This window comes from Medicago sativa, chromosome 7, assembly GCF_051527215.1.
Source record: "Medicago sativa cultivar Bolivia chromosome 7, Bolivia_mono, whole genome shotgun sequence".
Classification (NCBI taxonomy): domain Eukaryota; kingdom Viridiplantae; phylum Streptophyta; class Magnoliopsida; order Fabales; family Fabaceae; genus Medicago; species Medicago sativa.
This window is the reverse complement of record NC_140755.1, coordinates 30864988-30887805: the sequence shown is the minus strand read 5'-3', so window position 1 is coordinate 30887805 and position 22818 is coordinate 30864988. Positions and strand designations below refer to the sequence as shown.

Sequence of the window (22818 nt, the reverse complement as noted above, 5' to 3'; positions counted from 1 at the left end):
GTTTTCCAAAAGTTTTGAGGAAAGTAAAGTTCTGGGTTTCGTTTATAATAAAAAAAACAAAGCATATTTTTTTTTTTAATTTTTGGGATAGCGTATTGTATTTTAATTGATGAGGAATGAAACAAAACTAAAACAGAGGGGATCGAACAGGTGACACTCACCTACGAGTTAGACAATTTAACCACTAGGCTGGAACGAAATTAATTGTTAAATAGCGCTTTTCGTTAGTAAATAAACGCTATATTTTCATTACCTTTAAAGCGCTATTTAAGCTTGACCCATACATAACACTTCTAAATAAAACGCCGCCTATGTACAATCGGGCAAGTTTTACTATATTTAATATTTTTTTATGAACCTACGATAGCACTTTTAGAATAAAGCGCTATATAAATAAAGTACCAGAAATAGCGTTTTTTTGTAAAAGCTCTATTTCAAGCCTCCATGTATTGATTTATAGCGCTTTAGTGTTAAAAGTGCGGGTAATGAGGCGCTATATTTTTCCAATTTTGTAGTAGTGTGATATTACCAAATTCGGACACGTCTTCTCGACGGGAATGAAAAGCATCACAAGTAATTTTTGAATCAAGCTCGAACTCGATGTTATCAAAAGACATATCACTAAGCCATTGAAGTGCTTTAAATAACCACATAGTTATACTTGTTTGTGATGGTTTGAAGTAAAATCAAAGTTCCATAGATCCATTTACGGATAAAGGTGCAGCAAATTGAAGTTTTAACAAATAAATGAAAGATGTCTTAGCCGATAAACCAGGGAGATAATTGAAACAAAAGGCAAAAGCAATACCAAAATGAATGAAGGTGGAAACAGGAGGACAAGGCAACACTTAAAGTGATAGATAGTGATAAGAACCCAATGGTATTGCTTTTGGAGAACATCTCGAGAATCGAGTTAGAACGGAAGGAATCGATCAATAGTGGACCCTCTTGAGAAGTAGAATCGAAGGCGACGAAGGGGTATCAGTATTGTTTTGCAGGTGAATTTCTAAATTTCGAGGACGTTGAATAAGTTCTCACTTCTATTGGAATATGCTGAACATCAGATGCCATCCTATGTAGAAGTGATCTTATGCGTAGTATGATAAGAGCATAAGTATAAGATCCTGTCAGACGGGGCAAGATTCAAGAATAAAATTTATTGGAACCCATGTGGTGTGAGGAACCACTTGAAGATTCGATCCGTTCAAGAAGGGATAAAGTCGAAAAAGTCGACAGAAGTATTACTCGGATAAGTATAAGTGACTTTTTCATAGCTCAATAAAGGTGATCAAGTATTTGTAACTGTAAGTCGGACTCTTAGGGAGTGTGTAGAAAAAGAAATTAGCCCGAAGGATGTCGGATATGTTGGTTCAACCATCCTTGACCTGTCAGTTTGGAGTAAATTTTCATGGATGATCGATATGTAATACTCGGGGGTACCAGTAGATCTCGAGAATCGAGTTAGAATGGAAGGAATCGATCAGTAGTGGACCCTCTCGAGAAATGGAATCGAAGGCGATGAAGGGGTATCAATATTGTTTTGCAGGTGAATTTCTAAATTTCAAGGATGAAATTTTCTTAAGGGGGTAGAGTGTAATATCTAGCTTAAAACTTTGTCAATTATTGGTATCGTTTTAGCGTGACCAAGCAAATTTCTAATGATGGGCAGTTTGGTAAATTTCAGTTGAGCATATATATATGAGTAAGCCTTCATTTTTCCCCTTTGTTCTCTCACCAACAGAGAACTTTCTCTGTTCTCTCTTCACTCTCATGCCCTCCCTCCTTCTTCCACCATAATTCATCAACATAACCCAAATTTTAGAGAAATCAAAATGCAAGCTAAGATTCTTGATCCCCACCACCAATATCATATGATGTAAGCTTGATTTTCTTCTTTTCCCTTCCTCCCTCTCAACAGAACCCTCCTTCTCCTTCTTTGCTTTGTGTTGTTTGAGTACATTCAAGTCTTTGGGTACATGGTTATGGATGATTCAGAAGGATCTATTGCAAGGATTGGAACTTATGGTATCAATTGAAAGAATGTTTAGAGGTGAGCTTTCTAATGAGCTTTGATTTTTATAATAAGTTATGTTGTTGGTTCATGAAATGAGATATATAAAAGAATTGTTGTTGTTGTTCGTTGTTGATGGTCTGTTATTGATGTAAGTAAGATGAGTTGGTGATCAAATGGAGTATCATTGTTAAAAGTGATTATACTTGAACTTCATGATTTTTTGAGTGGAAATTCGTATGACATACCTGTGGTAAATTTAACATAACTCTCAGAATATAGGTCATATGATAATGATTTTTAATCCAGGGCAAAGAAGACAAAATTTCTTACAGTTTAGACCCAAGAATTGTTAAATTATATTAAGTATGGTAGGAGAAAAGCTACCTAGAAGTTTGAGAAAAGTTTCAGTCATGTTTCTGTACCAATACCCACTCTTTTGTTAAACTGTACCAATTGGATGGTTAACCCGCAAAAAAAAAAATTATATTTGTAATTGTGACACCCTAATCTTTCCAACGAGTGCTTGCTTTCTCAAAACGGATATCTTTTGGTATTTTAATTATATTGTGAAAGTTAAGGTACTGATGCTGGAATTTGCAGGGAGGACCCTGCGGGTTTGACGTATTTTGGTCATACGAACGGTAAGTGAGATGTTCATAACATGACGATCATCTCTTCATGTCGTTGTGATTATCTGGAGGCTTAGGAGTGTTTAGAGAAACTGATTTTAAAGATTTGGTTTGAAGTCGGAAGCTTGGAAAGATATTGAAGAATAAGCATAAGCTGAAGCAAGAATGTAGGAGCTTGAGACTTAAAGTTTGGAGATAAGTTAGTGCAGGAAAGGTCTCTGTGATGTTTATGCATATTGGGTTGTCGACAACGAGTAGGAATTGGATTTAGGGGACTGGAGAAGATAGAAGCAAGAGCATTGGCAAAAGATTAAGCAGAAGTTGGAGCTTAAGCTATTGAAAGTGGTAGATAAGTCGTGGTGAGTTCCTTTAGCTTAGAACTTTCCCTTGGGTAGGTTGTATGTTTATGAACTGTGAGACAATTGACGTAGGTCGAACTATGTATGTTAGATGTCCCAATTGTGTAATTGTTGCTGAATTGTATGCAAGCTCTTTCTACTTGAAATCCCGTGTACTCAATGATGGCTGAGAAATAAGGTGAAGGTTGCTCTACTACTTGCAACCGGTTTCACTCTTTGGCAATGGTGTAACCGATTGTCATGTGAAAATTTTATTAAAACCCTGCCGATCATTGAGTATACAATTGCTTGGGTCATACGATGATAATACAAACATAATGAAAATGCAATGACACAAGAGAGCGCATAATATCAGATTATGTACGAATGTTAGTGGGGAAATGCTACTAACTCTTTATGGGAAAATACCTTGTGATATGTATATGACTAAGTATGATCAGAAACATATTAAATATATGTTGCAGAATAATTATGCTAACACGCTGCCTATGCGTATTAGATTATGAATGATTAAGACTATAAGTAACATGTAGGTGTCGTGTCTCTTGCGATACACACCAAGGGGGATTTCAAGAGGTTCACGCCAAGGGGACGGGACACGCTCCGCAAGGTAGGCCCGCACGACACTGAGAGGAGTCCGATGTACCCTAGCTAGGAATTCATCGGTAAAGTAAGGGATTGTACTCGGGGTTACTCCACCCGATACACTCCGTAAAATGAACTCAGATAATAATTGTGTGTTACACGCTAACATCTAACATAATGAGAATTGAGAAATATGATTATGAACATGGTTATGATTATGACAGAGAATTATGACAATATACAGTTAGCGATCTTAGGTTCCCCTAATCGCTAAGATATGTAGAATAATAAATCTTGAAATACGGTTAAGTAGAGACTGATAGTGATCGTAGGATCCCCGAGATTGCCTATAGTCTAGGATAGGTGGAACTCACCGAGACATTATGTCTCACCCCAATCCCTTTATTTATTTTCAGATAAGCAGATTGTTCGCAAGCTGAAGGGTTCGTGTCAGAGATCAGCAGTTGGAAGCCGGATGATTACTTTTGTATACACGATTCGTATCGGTCTTAGATATTTTCCATATGTAGTCAGTATTGTATCGGAAGTATATTTGTTACATGTTATATTTTTGGATCTACGGAACTTGTATCAGAGATGTATTCATTCGAAAAGAAATTATGCTGTATATTTTAATGTATCCAGTACTTTATGTTTAATACCCTTCTAAATATTCTAGACACTTTAGTATGGGTGTTATACAATGAGTCAAATTTCATTGAATATCAAAAAGACTAAATTACACTCACAAATATTTCCGAGTTTTTTATATTTAAAATGGGATGTTTAATTTTTATTCAAAGCATTATTTATTAGACATGCGGTTCCCGAGAATATAAGTTTAGTTTAGTCCATTCATATTTCATTTAATATCAAAAATATTAAATACGCTCACATATATTTGATAGTTTTTTTTTTTATATAAAATGGGACGTTTTAATTCTATATAAAAAAAAAAGCATTATTATATGTTATACATAAAGTGTGATTTCCGAGAATATAAGTTTTTAGTCTCTTGTTCTTTTTTTTTTTTTATATATTGTTGGTTATTTTATTCGTTACAAACTCATTGTTGTAATATATTTAATTCTATATAAAAAAAAAAAGCATTATTATATGTTATACATAAAGTGTGATTTCCGAGAATATAAGTTTTTAGTCTCTTGTTCTTTTTTTTTTTTATATATTGTTGGTTATTTTATTCGTTACAAACTCATTGTTGTAATATATTATTAGTCGGGCCATTTGAACCTCGGCTAATTAGAGAGTGTGTTAACAAAGCTGTGTTAGAAAGTGCGTTGCTTGCATAATATATTATTATTAGCATTTCTTTTAAGGAAACGTAATATTTTATATGTGTGGTGACTAAATATGGAAAGTGGACCAAACCGTTTTTAAGTAATAAAGTGGAAAGTAAAATCATGTCCACAAGGATAGTCATTTTAACTAAGCAACTAGTTGTACTTGTTTAAACAAAAAATAAAAAGCAAATAAATTAAATAATGCAAATCGTGTCCACAAGGAATATCAAAACTCGTGTCTGGGTGCATCTTAGTTCGGTTTCCCCATGTCTGATTCGGGACCATTATTTTCTGTTTATTCACATGGCGGCGTTCCCGCGTGCATCTCATTCATTCTTCAAGATTATTTGATTGCTTGTGTCTGAGTTATTTGGAAGGAGAGGAACAACAGGGTTTTCAACAATAAGGACTCTGACCCTTCTATCATCGTCGACAAAGTTAAGATAACGTCTTTTTTGTGGTTGAAGGCAAATTTGATCACTTTTACTTTTGACTACCATGATTGGTGGCGACAACCTCTTTCGTGTATGGGAGTGGTTGTGTAATTTCCTCATTGTTATTACTTTTGTTTGGTGGTGCTCCATTGATATTGTACCAATGACATTGTAATTTTGGTTGGGTGTTTCATCATTTTAACGTCTTGTGCGCGGTGATTCACTCTTATTTTTAATATCATATTCCATTTTAGCTTGTTTAAAAAAAAAACAAATATTTTGCAAATCTTACAAAGAAGAAATGTTCGATCAATACGTAAATCCTATTATTTTTTCAAATTTTTCACAGAAGGGGTATACATGGATATCCTTTTATGTATCAGTAGTATTGCTAGGATCCATAGACAATGTTTTCTTGATTTTCTTGAATCAACAAACAAAATACTAAATGTAAATAAATCCATTTACACAAAAAAAAATGAAGAAAGAATTGAAAATCAAAGTATAATTCCATTTATGTCGATTATATACAAATCTTGGAATATTATGAATATGAATTCACGTAATTCTTTGGATGTATCTTCTTTGTCACAAAACGTTATGACAATATAATTCACCTAAAAGTATTTAAACGTCTTCAAAATATTACATTACCTCAAAACAGTTTTCCATCCAAACACACTCTTAGTATAATTTTTATGTATGTTTAATGGAAAAGAAATAATAAACAAAAAATAGAATTAATATAATATAAAATAGAAATAAACACAAATTATGGTGATGCTTTCAACATGTTTTTGGATCTCGAAAGTCATCTTTAATTTTATCTTTATATTTATAATATACATTTGTCTTGCTTCAAATCAAAAGTATACGTGACATCTTCACACTTCCCATCTTATTTATTGTTTTCTTATCATCCAAACAAAATATATCATGACACCTTTATGTTATTTCAACCAATAAAAAAAAAGGATTGTGACTTATTTATTTTTCATGGGCCAATCAAAATTGATCAAGACTCATTTGTAAATTAATACATGATTTTTTCCCTTACATATAGACAATTCATTTTTCATCATTATCATCTTTCTCCTATAAAAAAAAATGTATTGTGTGTTTTTATTCGTTGATGGTGGATTACGGGGTTGATTTTCTTTTTTTCATTTGTATCTAATTGTTGATGCTACTTTTTGAGGGTTTCATTGGAGAGCATGTGGCTCCAAATTCCAAAAAATGATTCAATTTTTCATATCAATCCCCTATATATTTATATTTCCATGTATGTTTCAATTGATTCAATTTTTAATATCAAGTTCTAACGATTGATAAGTCTATTGTTGGTGTTTTTTTTTATCCAAAATGATTGTAATGACTAATTCTATATTCTTTTGGAATTATTTCTTTAGATTTTTGTTCATTTCTCTTTGCATTTATCTAAATATTGTTGGTGTCGTGGTCGTGGCACGTGTGGAATCTGCAGTACTTGGACTTGTTCGTGCTAGAGGATTATGTCAATGGCGCGATGGGGTCGTCACATCGGCTTCCTTGAACTTCGTATTCAAAGATTTTTGGAGGATTCTCTCTCAGGAAGTGTTTATCTATGCGTAGTCAGAGAATCGAAAGTGGTATCCCTTGCCTTTTTTGTCGCAGTAGCCACAACGTTTTCCATCAGTGTTTTCTCTTCACAGCCTCCTTTGCAAGTTTCTTCTCTTTATAATTGATGTAAGGATGTGCGTGGACCAAGAGATCACTCATGTCCCTTGCCACTCTGAGGCCTACTTCCTATTTGAACTTACAACCATCGTAGAGGTTATTCTCGAAGATGAAACATTTCAAATTATCGTACATGCTATAAACTTCTGTCCCCTCGCAGGTGAACCTTTCCACATACTCCCTGGGGGTTTCTTTCATTCCTTGAATGATAATGTTCAAGGACACCATTGTATTCAGATGTTTCTGCCTAGCTGTGAAACGAAGGGTGAATTCCTCGCATAGCTACGTCGATAATCGATGGAATTGTCTTCGAGGCCTTTGAACCACGTCATTATTATGCCTTTCACAGAAAAAAAATGAAGAGCTTGCACTTTACGACCCTTTTGGCCTTGTAATTGTTGAGGATGATATTAATGTGCTCAACGTGTTCATCAGGATAATTGTTCCATCGTAGAACACCAACTTTGGCAGCTTTTTGAAGGTGCGAGGGATTGCGAAATCCAAGATGCTTCTGCGACCGTGACATTGAGAATGGCGAGTGCTACTTCCTTAATTAGAATCTCCATGAGTTTTTCCTCCTTCTCAATGCGTCTTTTCTCGAGTGGAAATAACATCTGCTATCACCACCTAAGTAGCATTTTGTTGATTTTGTTGTGTGACTTTGAGTTGCGTAGGAATTTCTGCCGAATCTTCTCTAGATTTTCCTCCAATCTTCTCAAACTCTCTTTTATTGTTGGATGAGGTTTGCGAGGTTAAACAAGCGTTCGTTCACGTTTGGAGGCGGTAGTGGAGGATTCTTTCTTGGCATCTGAGTGCGATTTTTGATCTAGAGGAACGACGGTGGGGCAGGTGGCGGAAGCATAACCATAGTATGAATCACCTTGTTCGCGATCGTTGGAGAAGCTTCAATGCTGTTTTCATATTGATCCACCTGTTCGAGGACGGGATTGAGGAGTTTGGATCCCTGATCGAACTTCCGTTGGGGTGAAGGTTTTGCTTTGGATAGTGCGTCTATGAGTTCTAGTCATGACTATCACATTGAGAGATGAATCGGCTGAACCGTTACGATGGAGGAACTCGTAATATAAAACGGTTACAACGGTGGAATTGAATAACTTGAAACAGTTACAACAGAAATCGTTTGATCGATAGGGAATCAGTGAATGATGCCCTCATTCTAGCGCCAACTAATATGTCCAATGAAGATCACAAATGAAGAACAAATGTTCGAGGTGTTCCAGTGTGACAGAGGTTGAGTCTTCACCATGGAGAAGAAAGGTGCATGCAGAAAAGTTAACACTCCAACACAAAATTTCAGTATTTGAAAGAGGTGGTTATGTGCAAAAAGGTGGTAAAAGTGAAGTGTAACTTAAGGGTGATGCTGAGTCACCCTTATATAGACGCGGAGAACACTAATTGTCTCCCTGAAACGCGATGTGATCTTAGGGAGCCGTTGGTGATGACATGAACGGTGGGAATGAGATCACGGCGTGCTCTAGTCTGGTAATCCACACAGAGCTTTGCGTGTTCCTCCACCATTTCTGCCCTTGTTTGCCTTGGTCTCTGGCTTACTGGGCCGTATCTTATTGGACTTCTAGCCGATCTGGAAAAAAAATTGCAAAGTGGGAAAAAATAGTAATTACAGTGTTCTATCTTTACAAAAACTACCTTTTTTTACCTTTTACTCCCTCCGTCCCTTGATGTAAACCCCCTTTGCTTTTTTCACATTTCTTAAGAAAAGTTGTCAGTGAAATTAATATGTCTATGTTGTGTGTTAATATTACCAAATTATCCTTTGTTTATATGTGTATTAAATTTGACTTTTCAAATTTCAAAACAAGTTAGTAGTATTAATTAGGGGTATATTTAGGGAAAAAAATAATAAAAGCATCTTGTAATTTGAAAAGGGGTTTAGATTTAGAGACAAAAATAAAGTCAAATGGGTGTTTAGATATAGGGACGGAGGGAGTATCTTTTTTAAAAGTGGAAAGAATCTTATAGATTGTTTTTAGGCTTAATAGCAGTTTTGGCCCCCTATGTTTCAAGAAGTTGCGATTTTGGCCCCCTAACTAAAATAATTCGATTTTGGCTCCCTATGTTTTGCCCCATTTGAACTTTTGGCCCCCTAGGCCAATTTTGACCAAGTCAATGCTGACGTGGCGGCACGTGTGTAATTTTTTTATTTTTTATAATTATTAAAAAAATACTTTTTTTAATATTTTTAATTAAAAAAATACTTTTTTTAATTTTTTAATTAAAAAATAAAAAAAATACTTTTTTTAAAAAAATAATTAAAAAAATATAAATAAAAATTACACATGTGGCGCCACGTCAGCATTGACTTGCTCAAAATTGGCCTAAGGGGCCAAAAGTGCAAAGGGGGCAAAACATAGGGGGCCAAAATCGAATTATTTTAGTTAGGGGGGCAAAATCGCAACTTCTGTAAACTTAGGGGACCAAAACTGCTATTAAGCCAATTATTAATTAACGCTACTTTTGGAAAAGAAAAACCAGCCTTTTCATCATTTACATTCTTGTTACATCTCCCTCTATTCTCAACCAAAACGAATGGAATGCTAGAAGCCTACAAAGATAAGGAAGAAACTATTAAAGTCAAATCAATTATAAAATAACATAAATGAATAATGAAAGGTATTTACACATTCTTGGTGGAAAATATAATTAAGTAGAAATTAAAATATCATACATGGAAAATAAACTTATGCCAACATAGTATATATTACATAATAAACTCAAGATTTTTAATATCCCCAAAACATGCATGTTTCATAACAAAAGGAAAGCCAATAGATTAAAATTGGGTAACTTTAGGTTGGTACTGATCAGCACTGGTGCAACATCAGAAGTAACACTGTTGAAGTAGTGTTTTCAATAAAGGAGAATTGGTTTTCTGTGGTATGGTGTGTGGTCAGTGGGACTTGAGACTTGGAGATCATATCATGTGTGTGTTTGAATATTGTTGGCTTATTAATTAAAATTTTGGTTGCATGGAGATGGAGCATGAATGGTACTACATAAATCTTCCAGCAATTGGTTGATCAAAACTCAAAAAAGAGGCATAATGGATCAATGTTGGTTGTTTCAGGATTTTTTTTTATAATGCATTGTATATTATAATATATTGATGAGTCTTTATTTAGTCTATTTTTATGCATTATTTAGTATCGTTTTATTTAGATTTAGTTTTATTTTATTTTAATTTTATTTCCTTTTTGAATCTTTTACTTCAAATTGCATTTTATTTTATTTCAGGAACGAATATATGATGGAAGGTGTCTTGGAGCAAAAGAAAGAGGACTGGAGCAAATACAGTGCAAAAATACGAAGATACGGAGACAAAAATATGTCTCCCACAAGTCAGAAGCTTGGCACGGCCCGTGCCAACATGTGGCACGGCCGTGCCACCCTCCAGAGCCTCTTTTACTGCTTTTTCTTCGGGCCCAAGTTACTCTGTTGTAGTTTTACTGATTAGCCCTTATAGTTGCTTAGATTTTAAGTCAATTGTAAAGCTATAAATAGAGTAGCTCTCCATCATAAACAATCATCTTTTCTTGGAATCCAATAAGTGACAATTGTCTTTCTAATAAAAGTTCATCTTTTTATTTACCTTCTTGTTATTTATTTTATGCTTTCTCTCTTCTCCCCCATGTCTACGATGAACATGAGTGAGTAGACTTCTTCTTGTCTTGGGATTATTGGATAAGTCTAATGACATAATCCTAATCGAACCAAGTTTTAACCCTAATTTCATGTAACCGTAATTTCTAATTTAGATTCACCATTTTAACATGAATTAACCATTATCAAACTGTAGAAGCGAAAGTGGAGGGTTTGATAATTGTTAATCCATCATCCCAAATATCAATTCAAAAAGCGAAAGCGGAGCTTTGATATTGGAACAAGTGAATCTAGACAATAATTGCAAAGGCAGCGAAATAGTCTTTGCAATTATTGAGACATGTGTAGTTTCAATCCTTATAAGCTTCTTCTAGTAATCAAGTCAGCGAAATAGGCTTGGTTACTAGGGGTAAACTCTCACCGGACTTTCATCGGAAAAGGTGAGGGGCTAAAGGGAAACCGGTCTTTAGAGATTAAGGTGTAAACCATGAAATTAGAAGTTAAAGTCTTGTCTAGTGAAGAGTTTGTTATTATGACGAACCAATGATCCCAAGGCTCCTTTTTATTATTGTTATTTAATTTCAACCAACTGAACCTCCTCTTTTTAATCTCTTTTCTCCTCTAATCATTCTTTTAAAGTTAATTAGATTGAACAACTCTCTAGCGGAACGATACTCTTTTACTACTATTACTTCGATAGACCGTGCACTTGCGGTTTGGCCTATCATATATCATGATGGAAATAAATTGGAGTTGTAAATGATCTTAGGTACATTGTGATGGTGTTATAGGACAATTAAAAATGATGTAGCGAAAATTTGTTTCTAACCTCTTGCACCATTTTAGTGGGTTAATAAAATTTGTCTGGGGTCCCCGTGAGCTTAGCTCAATTGGCAAGGACATTGCATATTATATGCAGGGGAGGGGTTCAAACTCTGGACACCCCGCTTATTCACTTTTAAGAGATCAATTACTAGCCATTAGGATACGAGACCCAAAAAAATTATTTGGCATTATTCAAAAAATAAAAGGCAGACTACTTATGATCTAAAACTCATATTTGAGCAAGAAACAAAATAGTTATGTTGTTGAAAGTTGAAAATACGCAAGACATACCAAAGTGTAATCTTTCTTCAACCGAGCACCCTCGTGAACAACTTTTAGAAGTTCCTCAGATCTTCTATTAAGGAATTCATCATAAGGTATTCCATCTGTGTTGTGAAAGTGACTCAAAATTGGAGTTTGGAGGCCAAAATTGATGTTTGCTAAAAGTACAAATCGGGGTCTGAATGGCAAAATCGGGGCCCAATTTTGGCTGTCTTTGGGAGCAGTTTCGTGCTGGAAAAATCGGCGCCCGAATGGTAAAAATCGGGGCCCGATTTTGCGTGCAGATTTTTTTTCGGAAACGTATTTTTGGGACAGATTTGTTACAATTTTATGGGAGTTACTTTTACTATAAATATAGGCATTGTATCAGAGTTAACCTTGAGATAGAAGGGGCTGAAACAAGGGTTTAGAAAGGCAACAACAAAACTAGGGTTTGTATAGAGTTTGTCTCTTTGGAACAAACACTAGGTTTTGAGGGTTGATTCACCTTGGGAAACACTATTAGGATTGAGTCTCTTGGTTACGGAAAGAGGCTGGGATTTGGGTAGAATTAGGCGGGAGACTTATTCTTGTAACCCATTGAAATCTCTTTGTAACGTTACTTATCATATAGTGTAACGGAGGGCTGCTCTCTCCCCCAGACTAGGTCAATTTGGAACGAACTGGGTCAACAAATTCTTTTGTGTTCTCTCTTTCCTTTTCTCTCGCTGTTGTTTTCTACTTTTGGCTTGTGATTATAATTGTTCCATACACTTTGATTTTGGTTGCTTAATTATCCCTTGCTCCACACATCAAGTTGTTATTGGTGTGAGTTTTTTATCGAATTCGCAACAATTGGCGCCCACCGTGGGGCAAGGGTCAAAGGATAATCAAGTACCATGGGTTCAAAGTAGGATATTGAGAAGTTTACCTGAGATAATGATTTTGGGTTATGGAAGGTAAAGATGGAAGCGGTGTTAATACAACAAAAGTGTGAGAAAGCTTTGAAGGGTGAAGGTTCGTTACCGGTCACCATGTCACGAGAGGAGAAGACCGAGATGGTGGACAAGGCCAGGAGTGCCATTTTCTTGTGCCTCAGAGATAAAGTTTTGAGAGAAGTAGCGAAGGAACCAACCGCGGCATCGATGTGGGCAAAGTTGGAATCTTTGTATATGACAAAGTCTTTGGCTCATCAGCAATTCCTAAAGCAACAACTTTACTCATTCAAGATGGTGGAGTCAAAGGCCATCATGGAGCAACTTACGGCGTTCAATAAAATCCTTGATGACTTGGAGAATATTGAGGTGTAACTTGAGGATGAAGATAAAGCTATACTCTTGTGTGCTCTACCGAAATCTTATGAATCATTCAAAGATACCATGCTCTATGGCAAAGAAGGCACTGTTACCTTGGAAGAAGTTCAAGCGGCTTTGAGAACCAAGGAGTTGACCAAGTCCAAGGACTTGAGAATTAATGAAAATGGTGAAGGCTTAAGTGTCTCAAGAGGGAATGGTGGAGGTAGAGGTAACCGAAGAAAGAGTGGTAAAAAGTCAAAGTCTGAATGCTTTAACTGTCACAAGATGGGTCACTTCATGAAGGATTGTCCGGAGATTAATGGTAACTCCGCACAAATTGTCTCTGAGGGTTATGAGGATGCAGGTGCTCTGATGGTGTGGTGTTGTTTGGAGGTTGAAGGTGATGTTGGTCAACTTTGGGAGTGATGCCTAGTGGAGCGGTGATTGTCTGGAGAGACGTTAAACACTCAACATCAGCATGGAGAGACGGTGGTAAGAATACTCATGATCAGTTTGGAGAGGCGGAGGCAACAATACTCATGATCTACCTGTTGAGGTGAAGTTTCAAGGTGGAAGACATAGTGGGATGTACGCATTTTCTAGTTGAGGTAGAGTACGCTCAGCTTGAGGTGGAGTTGAACACGCCGGTAATGGTACAACTATGGAGGACCTTGGGTGCTATGCTCTATGTTGAGCAAGGGATTTCTTCATGAAGACGGAAGGCATTCCGGAGGTTGAAGAATGTATATCACGGCTTGCGGGATTACCCTAAAAAAGGCCAAGGGTGATTGGATGCAAGGAGACCTTCAAGGAAACAGGAGATGTCCTGTGTTGAAGATGTCATGGTGAATGCTTGTGGAACTACCTAAAACTCCTAGTGTAGTTGGACTGCAAGGACTCTTCGAGAAGACGGAAGACGTTCCGATGGATGGAGTGGTTGAGGTAATGGCTTGTGGAACTACCTAAAATTCCTATCGTAGTTTGACTGCAAGTACCTTCGAGAAGGCGGAAGACATTCCGATGGCTGAAGGGATTAGGGTGTAAACTTGTGGAGCTACTTGGTGTAGTGGGAAGCAAGGGAAAGAGCAGCAAGGTGTTGATGTTAAATGGGCATCATCACTAATTTAGAGTCAAGGTGGAGATTGTTGTGAAAGTGACTCAAAATTGGAGTTTGGAGGCCAAAATTGATGTTTGCTGAAAGTACAAATCGGGGCCCGAATGGCAAAATCGGGGCCCGATTTTGGCTGTCTTTGGGAGCAGTTTGGTGCTGGAAAAATCGGCGCCCGAATGGTAAAAATCGGGGCCCGATTTTGCGTGCAGATTTTTTTCGGAAACGTATTTTTGGGCCAGATTTGTTACAATTTTATGGGAGTTACTTTTAATAAAAATATAGGCATTGTATCGGAGTTAACCTTGAGATAGAGGGGGCTGAAACAAGGGTTTAGAAAGGCAACAACAAAACTAGGGTTTGTATAGAGTTTGTCTCTTTGGAACAAACACTAGGTTTTGAGGGTTGATTCACCTTGGGAAACACTAGTAGGATTGAGTCTCTTGGTTACGGGAAGAGGCTGGGATTTGGGTAGAATTAGGTGGGAGACTAATTCTTGTAGCCCATTGAAATCTCTTTGTAACGTTACTCATCATATAGTGGAACGGAGGGCTGCTCTCTCCCCCAGACTAGGTCAATTTGGACCGAACTGGGTCAACAAATTCTTTTGTGTTCTCTCTTTCCTTTTCTCTCGCTGTTGTTTTCTACTTTTGACTTGTGATTATAATTGTTCCATACACTTTGATTTTGGTTTCTTAATTATCCCTTGCTCCACACATCAAGTTGTTATTGGTGTGAGTTTTTCATCGAATTCGCAACAATTGGCGCCCACCGTGGGGCAAGGGTCAAAGGATAATCAAGTACCATGGGTTCGAAGTGGGATATTGAGAAGTTTACCGGAGATAGCGATTTTGGGTTATGGAAGGTAAAGATGGAAGCGGTGTTAATACAACAAAAGTGTGAGAAAGATTTGAAGGGTGAAAGTTCGTTACCGGTCACCATGTCACGAGCGGAGAAGACCGAGATGGTGGACAAGGCCAGGAGTGCCATTGTCTTGTGCCTCAGAGATGAAGTTTTGAGAGAAGTAGCGAAGGAACCAACCGCGGCATCGATGTGGGCAAAGTTGGAATCTTTGTATATGACAAAGTCTTTGGCTCATCGGCAATTCCTAAAGCAACAACTCTACTCATTCAAGATGGTGGAGTCAAAGGCTATCATGGAGCAACTTACGGAGTTCAACAAAATCCTTGATGACTTAGAGAATATTGAGGTGCAACTTGAGGATGAAGATAAAGCTATACTCTTGTTGTGTGGTCTACCGAAATCTTATGAATCGTTCAAAGATACCATGCTCTATGACAAAGAAGGCATTGTTACCTTGGAAGAAGTTCAAGCGGCTTTGAGAACCAAGGAGTTGACCAAGTCCAAGGACTTGAGAATTAATGAAAATGGTGAAGGCCTAAGTGTCTCAAGAGGGAATGGTGGAGGTAGAGGTAACCGAAGAAAGAGTGGTAAAAAGTCAAAGTCTGAATGCTTTAACTGTCACAAGATGGGTCACTTCATGAAGGATTGTCCGGAGATTAATGGTAACTCCGCACGAATTGTCTCTGAGGGTTATGAGGATGCAGGTGCTCTGATGGTGTGGTGTTGTTTGGAGGTTGAAGGTGATGTTGGTCACCTTTGGGAGTGATGCCTAGTGGAGCGGTGATTGTCTGGAGAGACGTTAAACACTCAACATCAGCCTGGAGAGGCGGTGGTAAGAATACTCATGATCAGTCTGGAGAGGCGGAGGCAACAATACTCATGATCTACCTGTTGAGGTGGAGTTTCAAGGTGGAAGACATAGTGGGATATACGCATTTTCTAGTTGAGGTAGAGTACGCTCAGATTGAGGTGGAGTTGAACACACCGGTAATGGTACAACTATGGAGGACCTTGGGTGCTATGCTCTATGGTGAGCAAGGGATTTCTTCATGAAGACGGAAGGCATTCCGGAGGTTGAAGAATGTATAGCACGATGTGCAGGATTACCCTAAAAAAGGCCAAGGGTGATTGGATGCAAGGAGACCTTCAAGGAAACAGGAGATGCCCTGTGTTGAAGATGTCATGGTGAATGCTTGTGGAACTACCTAAAACTCCTAGTGTTGTTGGACTGCAAGGACTCTTCGAGAAGACGGAAGACGTTCCCATGGATGGAGAAGTTGAGGTAAAGGCTTGTGGAACTACCTAAAATTCCTAGCGTAGTTGGACTGCAAGTATCTTCGAGAAGGTGGAAGACATTCCGATGGCTGAAGGGATTAGGGTGTAAACTTGTGGAGCAACTTGGTGTAGTGGGAAGCAAGGGAAAGGGCAGCAAGGTGTTGACGTTAAATGGGCATCATCACTAATTTAGAGTCAAGGTGGAGATTGTTGTGAAAGTGACTCAAAATTGGAGTTTGGAGGCCAAAATTGATGTTTGCTGAAAGTACAAATTGGCGCCCGAATGGTAAAAATTGGGGCCCGATTTTGCGTGCAGATTTTTTTTTGGAAACGTATTTTTGGCCCAGATTTGTTACAATTTTATGGGAGTTACTTTTACTATAAATATAGGCATTGTATCAGAGTTAACCTTGAGATAGAGGGGGCTGAAATAAGGGTTTAGAAAGGCAACAACAAAACTAGGGTTTGTATAAGTTTGTCTCTTTGGAACAAACACTAGGTTTTGAGGGTTGATTCACCTTGGGAAACACTATTAGGATTGAGTCTCTTGGTTACGGGAAGAGGCTGGGATTTGGGTAGAATTAGGCGGGAGACTTATTCTTGTAACCCATTGAAATCTCTTTGTAACGTTACTCATCATATAGTGGAACGGAGGGCTGCGGCTGCTCTCTCCCCCAGACTAGGTCAAATTGGACCGAACTGGGTCAACAAATTCTTTTGTGTTCTCTCTTTCATTTTCTCTCGCTGTTGTTTTCTACTTCTGGCTTGTGATTATAATTGTTCCATACACTTTGATTTTGGTTGCTTAATTATCCCTTGCTCCACACATCAAGTTGTTATTGGTGTGAGTTTTTCATCGAATTCGCAACCATTGGCGCCCACCGTGGGGCAAGGGTCAAAGGATAATCAAGTACCATGGGTTCGAAGTGGGATATTGAGAAGTTTACCGGAGATAAAGATTTTGGGTTATGGAAGGTAAAGATGGAAGCGGTGTTAATACAACAAAAGTGTGAGAAAGATTTGAAGGGTGAAGGTTCGTTACCGGTCACCATGTCATGAGCGGAGAAGACCGAGATGGTGGACAAGGCCAGGAGTGCCATTGTCTTGTGCCTCAGAGATGAAGTTTTGAGAGAAGTAGCGAAGGAACCAACCGCGGCATCGATGTGGGCAAAGTTGGAATCTTTGTATATGACAAAGTCTTTGGCTCATCGGCAATTCCTAAAGCAACAACTCTACTCATTCAAGATGGTGGAGTCAAAGGCCATCATGGAGCAACTTACGGAGTTCAACAAAATCCTTGATGACTTGGAGAATATTGAGGTGCAACTTGAGGATGAAGATAAAGCTATACTCTTGTTGTGTGCTCTACCGAAATCTTATGAATCGTTCAAAAATACCATGCTCTATGGCAAAGAAGGCACTGTTACCTCGGAAGAAGTTCAAGCGGCTTTGAGAACCAAGGAGTTGACCAAGTCCAAGGACTTGAGAATTAATGAAAATGGTGAAGGCCTAAGTGTCTCAAGAGGGAATGGTGGAGGTAGAGGTAACCGAAGAAAGAGTGGTAAAAAGTCAAAGTCTGAATGCTTTAACTGTCACAAGATGGGTCACTTCATGAAGGATTGTCCGGAGATTAATGGTAACTCTGCACAAATTGTCTCTGAGGGTTATGAGGATGCACGTGCTCTGATGGTGTGGTGTTGTTTGGAGGTTGAAGGTGATGTTGGTCACCTTTGGGAGTGATGCCTAGTGGAGCGGTGATTGTCTGGAGAGACGTTAAACACTCAACATCAGCCTGGAGAGGCGGTGGTAAGAATACTCATGATCAGTCTGGAGAGGCGGAGGCAACAATACTCATGATCTACCTGTTGAGGTGGAGTTTCAAGGTGGAAGACATAGTGGGATATACACATTTTCTTGTTAAGGTAGAGTACGCTCAGCTTGAGGTGGGGTTGAACACACTGGTAATGGTACAACTATGGAGGACCTTGGGTGCTATGCTCTATGGTGAGCAAGGGATTTCTTCATGAAGACGGAAGGCATTCCGGAGGTTGAAGAATGTATAGCACGGCTTGCAGGATTACCCTAAAAAAGGCCAAGGGTGATTGGATGCAAGGAGACCTTCAAGGAAACAGGAGATGTCCTGTGTTGAAGATGTCATGGTGAATGCTTGTGGAACTACCTAAAACTCCTAGTGTAGTTGGACTGCAAGGACTCTTCGAGAAGACGGAAGACGTTCCGATGGATGGAGTGGTTGAGGTAAAGGCTTGTGGAACTGCCTAAAATTCCTAGTGTAGTTGGACTGCAAGTACCTTCGAGAAGGCGGAAGACATTCCGATGGCTGAAGGGATTAGGGTGTAAACTTGTGGAGCTACTTGGTGTAGTGCGAAGCAAGGGAAAGAGCAGCAAGGTGTTGATGTTAAATGGGTATCATCACTAATTTAGAGTCAAGGTGGAGATTGTTGTGAAAGTGACTCAAAATTGGAGTTTGGAGGCCAAAATTGATGTTTGCTGAAAGTACAAATCGGGGCCCGATTTTGGTTGTCTTTGTAAGCAGTTTGGTGCTGGAAAAATCGGCGCCCGAATGGTAAAAATCGGGGCCCGATTTTGCGTGAAGATTTTTTTTCGGAAACGTATTTTTGGGCCAGATTTGTTACAATTTTATGGGAGTTACTTTTACTATAAATATAGGCATTGTATCAGAGTTAACCTTGAGATAGAGGGGGCTGAAACTAGGGTTTAGAAAGGCAACAACAAAACTAGGGTTTGTATACAGTTTGTCTCTTTGGAACAAACACTAGGTTTTGAGGGTTGATTCACCTTGGGAAACACTATTAGGGTTGAGTCTCTTGGTTACGGGAAGAGGCTGGGATTTGGGTAGAATTAGGCGGGAGACTTATTCTTGTAACCCATTGAAATCTCTTTGTAACGTTACTCATCATATAGTGGAACGGAGGGCTGCTCTCTCCCCCAGACTAGGTCAATTTGGAACGAACTGGGTCAACAAATTCTTTTGTGTTCTCTCTTTCCTTTTCTCTCGCTGTTGTTTTCTACTTTTGGCTTGTGATTATAATTGTTCCATACACTTTGATTTTGGTTGCTTAATTATCCCTTGCTCCACACATCAAGTTGTTATTGGTGTGAGTTTTTCATCGAATTCGCAACAATTGGCGCCCACCGTGGGGCAAGGGTCAAAGGATAATCAAGTACCATGGGTTCGAAGTGGGATATTGAGAAGTTTGCCGGAGATAACGATTTTGGGTTATGGAAGGTAAAGATGGAAGCGGTGTTAATACAACAAAAGTGTGAGAAAGCTTTGAAGGGTGAAGGTTCGTTACCGGTCACCATGTCACGAGCGTAGAAGACCGAGATTGTGGACAAGGCCAGGAGTGCCATTGTCTTGTGCCTCAGAGATAAAGTTTTGAGAGAAGCAGCGAAGGAACCAACCGCGGCATCGATGTAGGCAAAGTTGGAATCTTTGTATATGACAAAGTCTTTGGCTCATCGGCAATTCCTAAAGCAACAACTCTACTCATTCAAGATGGTGGAGTCAAAGGCCATCATGGAGCAACTTACGGAGTTCAACAAAATCCTTGATGACTTGGAGAATATTGAGGGGCAACTAGAGGATGAAGATAAAGCTATACTCTTGTTGTGTGCTCTACTGAAATCTTATGAATCGTTCAAAGATACCATGCTCTATGGCAAAGAAGGCACTGTTACCTTGGAAGAAGTTCAAGCGGCTTTGAGAACCAAGGAGTTGACCAAGTCCAAGGACTTGAGAATTAATGAAAATGGTGAAGGCCTAAATGTCTCAAGAGGGAATGGTGGAGGTAGAGGTAACCGGAGAAAGAGTGGTAAAAAGTCAAAGTCTGAATGCTTTAACTGTCACAAGATGGGTCACTTCATGAAGGATTGTCCGGAGATTAATGGTAACTCCGCACAAATTGTCTCTGAGGGTTATGAGGATGCATGTGCTTTGATGGTGTGGTGTTGTTTGGAGGTTGAAGGTGATGTTGGTCACCTTTGGGAGTGATGCCTAGTGGAGCGGTGATTGTCTGGAGAGACGTTAAACACTCAACATCAGCCTGGAGAGGCAGTGGTAAGAATACTCATGATCAGTCTGGAGAGGCGGAGGCAACAATACTCATGATCTACCTGTTGAGGTGGAGTTTCAAGGTGGAAGACATAGTGGGATGTACGCATTTGCTAGTTGAGGTAGAGTACGCTCAGCTTTGAGGTGGAGTTGAACACACCGGTAACGGTACAACTGTGGAGGACCTTGGGTGTTATGCTCTATGGTGAGCAAGGGATTTCTTCATGAAGACGGAAGGCATTCTGGAGGTTGAAGAATGTATAGCACGGCTTGCGGGATTACCCTAAAAAAGGCCAAGGGTGATTGGATGGAAGGAGACCTTCAAGGAAACAGGAGATGTCCTGTGTTGAAGATGTCAAGGTGAATGCTTGTGGAACTACCTAAAACTCCTAGTGTAGTTGGACTGCAAGGACTCTTTGAGAAGACGGAAGACGTTCCGATGGCTGGAGAGGTTGAGGTAAAGGCTTGTGGAACTACCTAAAATTCCTAGCGTAGTTGGACTACAAGTACCTTCGAGAAGGCGGAAGACATTCCGATGGCTGAAGGGATTAGGGTGTAAAGTTGTGGAGCTACTTGGTGTAGTGGGAAGCAAAGGAAAGAGCAGCAAGGTGTTGATGTTAAATGGGCATCATCACTAATTTAGAGTCAAGGTGGAGATTGTTGTGAAAGTGACTCAAAATTGGAGTTTGGAGGCCAAAATTGATGTTTGCTGAAAGTACAAATCGGGGCCCGAATGGAAAAATCAGGGCCCGATTTTGGCTGCCTTTGGGAGCAGTTTGGTGCTGGAAAAATCAGTGCCCGAATGGTAAAAATCGGGGTCCGATTTTGCGTGCAGATTTTTTTCGGAAACATATTTTTGGGCCAGATTTGTTACAATTTTATGGGAGTTACTTTTACTATAAATATAGGCATTGTATCAGAGTTAACCTTGAGATAGAGGGGGCTGAAACAAGGGTTTAGAAAGGCAACAACAAAACTAGGGTTTGTATAGAGTTTGTCTCTTTGGAACAAACACTAGGTTTTGAGGGTTGATTCACCTTGGGAAACACTATTAGGATTGAGTCTCTTGGTTACGGCAAGAGGCTGGGATTTGGGTAGAATTAGGCAGGAGACTTATTCTTGTAACCCATTGAAATCTCTTTGTAATGTTACTCATCATATGGTGGAACGGAGGGTGCTCTTTCCCCCAGACTAGGTCAATTTGGACTGAACTAGGTCAACAAATTCTTTTGTGTTCTCTCTTTCCTTTTCTCTCGCTGTTGTTTTCTACTTTTGGCTTGTGATTATAATTGTTCCATACACTTTGATTTTGGTTGCTTAATTATCCCTTGCTCCACACATCAAATTGTTATTGGTGTGAGTTTTTCATCGAATTCGCAACAATCTGAAGGTGAAAATTGACCATGTGTAAGAACTATCAAAGCCTTTTTCCATATTTCTTTGCTAAAACTGTCTGTTATAGCTCTGATGACCATCTTATCAAGGTTATCCACTCTATAAGTATCCAAATGGTCCACATAAAGAAGAATGTCTATGGTCTTGTTCAGAAGGAAACTACTCCAACAACCACCAACACCCAAAACACAAACCAGTAAAAAAGAAATGGTAAGGAAAATGATAACATAATATATTGCGAATGTTTAGATAATTATATAGTTCTTTAAAAGATAGCATACTTTTTAATAATATCCATTGCTTGATTATTGATATATCCCCCTTCTATTAGTCCATGAGTGTCAATGATGTCAAATGTGAATCCCATTCTTGATCGTGATACTATTACAGGTCTAAATCCTTCCGACTTCCAAAACAAAAATCATACCCACTTAATTTCAAGTGCAAGATATTAATCATTTTAAATTCAATTGTTGTCTCATTCACTGAAAGGAGAAAAATTTACCTGAAAAGGATTGATATAAACAGCTCTTTCTCCTAGAATTGAATTAACAGTTGAAGATTTTCCAACACCACCTTTCCCCATCACGAGTATTGTTAACTTGTTCACATTCTATGTCATACAATAAGATGGAGGAAACTATGATAAGAAACTTCCATAATTCGGATGAAAATAAAACTAAGCAAAAAAAAAACATTCTAATCTATTGAAAATATCAATAAGTTTAGATTTCCCATCAAAATAATTGTTAACTTGTTCACATTTTATGTCATACAATGAAACGGGGAAAACTATGATAAGAAAATCAAAAAATTCGAAAGAAAAATAAAACTAAGCAAACAAACAACATTCAAATTTTGATTAAAAATATCTTTAAGTTTAGATTGCAATCGAAAGAAAAAAATTTAAAATAAAATGAAACCTCCTCCTTCATTCTTGCAAAAAATTCAAGCAATTTGGTCTAGGTTACTGGTGCAAATGTGTTGAATCCTAACCATTCACGCGTCATTTCCAACGACATCAT

At 38.4% G+C, this 22818-nt stretch overlaps 1 long non-coding RNA gene and 1 pseudogene across 1 annotated transcript; one reads left to right on the top strand and one right to left on the bottom strand.

The window, feature by feature from the left end:
* The first annotated feature begins 1725 nt into the window (after nucleotides 1-1725).
* LOC146905560 (uncharacterized) lies at nucleotides 1726-4258 on the top strand. The gene is made up of 3 exons (XR_015018245.1): nucleotides 1726-2050; nucleotides 2615-3002; nucleotides 4004-4258. It is a non-coding gene; the product is annotated as an uncharacterized LOC146905560 (long non-coding RNA).
* Nucleotides 4259-8430: 4172 nt separating this feature from the next.
* Nucleotides 8431-22818, bottom strand: LOC146905559 (translocase of chloroplast 34-like; annotated as a pseudogene).